A 2400-nucleotide genomic window follows, 5' to 3' on the forward strand; every position below is an offset into this window, starting at 1 on the left:
CCTGTTTTGCAGTTTTTTCTGCATGAGGGGCAGGAGTAGGCGCATGTTGTCCCCTCTTATTCCGAACAGTTGGTACTGAGCCTTGGAACCTCCAAGACGTGATAAGAACAACCGACCCTTGAACACCATGGGTTTGAACTGTGGGTCCACTTATACGTGGATGTTTTTTGATAGTAAATACTAGAGCCTTACATAATCCGAGGTTGGTTGAATCCATAATTCGGAACTGTACATTCCGAGGGCTGACTATAAGGTCTCTGCAGATTTTCAACCGCACAGTCCCCTAAACCTGTGTCGTTCAAGGGTCCACTGTATTTCACTTTCAAGATGATGGAGTTCCCTGGTGGCCTAGAAGGTTAAGGATCCGGTGTGGCTTGGGTCACTGCCATGACATGGGTTCTGTCCCTAACCCATGACCTTCTGCATGCCATGAGTGTGGCCAAAAGAAAAAAAAAAAAAAAAAAGATGATTTCACATCCTTGAGTCTCAGGGGCAATTCTGTTTAATCACCAATAGCGACTCAGGAGTTGGCCCTCAGATGGAAATTCTCCATCCAGTCCAGAGTCCCAGTGGCCGTCCCTGGGGGACACCTGTGGGGTGTTGCTAGAGCTGCAGTCTACACTCCACATGGGACTGGCACAGAGGATGGGGCCAACCAGTGCTCCGGCTTCTGTGTCACGTGGGCCCCAGTGATCTTACTGGTTCCCATGGAGCAGGCCTCCTCGACATTTACTAGTTTCCATCTGCAGGACTTCTGTGTTATGACACGAGGGAGGGGAGACGTTCCCAGTGGGATGCAGCATCCATCCCCATAAGGCCTTCAGATGAAGAGATGTGGCTGTTTCACCCAAAGCCTGTGCAAACAGCCACGCTTTCCTGCAACTTTCACCTTAATCCCATCAACACTTCCACGCCTCACTGGGGCCTCCTGGGCCCTTCAGCAGCAGGTGTGGATTTACCATCATAGGTAGGGGGACAGGTGCCCCCAGTCAGATATATGGCAGCCATTCCCACAAAACATTGCAAGTGAGGAGACACAGCCTTTCCCTGTCAAGTGAGCTTAAACCTTCCAATTTCTATTCACACTCCCAACCCTTACATTTTATTCTTCAAGTCTATTTGAAGCCCTTCTTACGGATTCCCCATGAAGCTGCTATATGTGGAGGGCTGACTATAAGAGAAGTCCCAGAAACTTCTCTTCTCCACCTCCCTGACCCATTTTCTCCCTCATTTCTGTGGGAAAAGCTTTGAGTCCCCAGAAGGGACACCCCAGGATCCCTGGTCCTTTTGTCAGCCATTGTCTTCATGAATCAGCCCGATTTTTGCCCTGACTGATTCCAGATTAAGTTGCTCATTATCCTCTTTGCCTTCTATGTTTTAAAATTTCCCCATACTGGGGTAAAAGCAGACTTCTTTGGGACCCCTGAACAGTCAGATATCAGCGGGCAATCCTCTAACCCACTCACCCTTCCACAGCACTGTGTTCAGACCTTTGCTTCAACCCAGTCAAGGTCTATTTTGTTCACCCCATTTTTATTTTTTTTTCTTTTTTAGGGCCGCACCTGCAGGATATGGAAGTTCCCAGGAGCTGCAGCTGCCAGCCTACGCCATAGCCACAGTCACAGCAACGCCAGATCTGAGCCGCATCTGCAACCTACACCACAGCTTATGGCAATGCTGGATCCTTAACCCACTGAGCAAGGCCAGGGATCGAACCCATGTCCTCATGGGAGCTAGTAGGGTTCGCTTACTGCGGAGCCACAACGGGAGCGCCTATCCCATTTCTTTATAAGGATCTAAAGATGTCCAACCATTCACTTGTTACTTAACCTATTTAGCATTCGTAAGACCACTGAAGGGAAGATGAGATGCAAATCCATCAGACTTCTGGGACTGTTTCTTGATTCTGCAGCAGTAAGGTTCATAGGGTATCTTTGCAAAAGGGCCCCCTAATGCTCACCATTTTCTATGATGTGTGTAATGGGCATTTTCAGTGGACAAATATCCCCATCATTATAAAGCCAGCCCCTCATGGCTTGCATACGAATCATATCACCTGTTTCACCTGGGGGTGTCCCATTTGGCATTTACAGGGAGAGTTGGACAGTCTCCCTGTCACAGGATAAATAGACCTGAGAGTGGTTTTTATGCAGTCCACCTGACTGCTCTTGGAATGATCTCCTGTGTGTATATCACATGTAACCACTGGTTCCCTAGTGAGTGAGGGTCCTGCATCTGTAATAGAGAAGGACAAGTCTGACTCCATATTAGATCTATTTCTTTTATTTTAATCTTTGTATTTGGTTGCTTTTGCTTTGGGTTAAGAATGGTGTTGTGGGTTTTTGTTTTGTTTCGTTTTTTTGATTTTTCTTTGTTTGTTTGTTTGTTTTGGCTTCCCCA

Source organism: Sus scrofa, chromosome 2 (genome assembly GCF_000003025.6).
Source record: "Sus scrofa isolate TJ Tabasco breed Duroc chromosome 2, Sscrofa11.1, whole genome shotgun sequence".
Lineage (NCBI taxonomy): Eukaryota > Metazoa > Chordata > Mammalia > Artiodactyla > Suidae > Sus > Sus scrofa.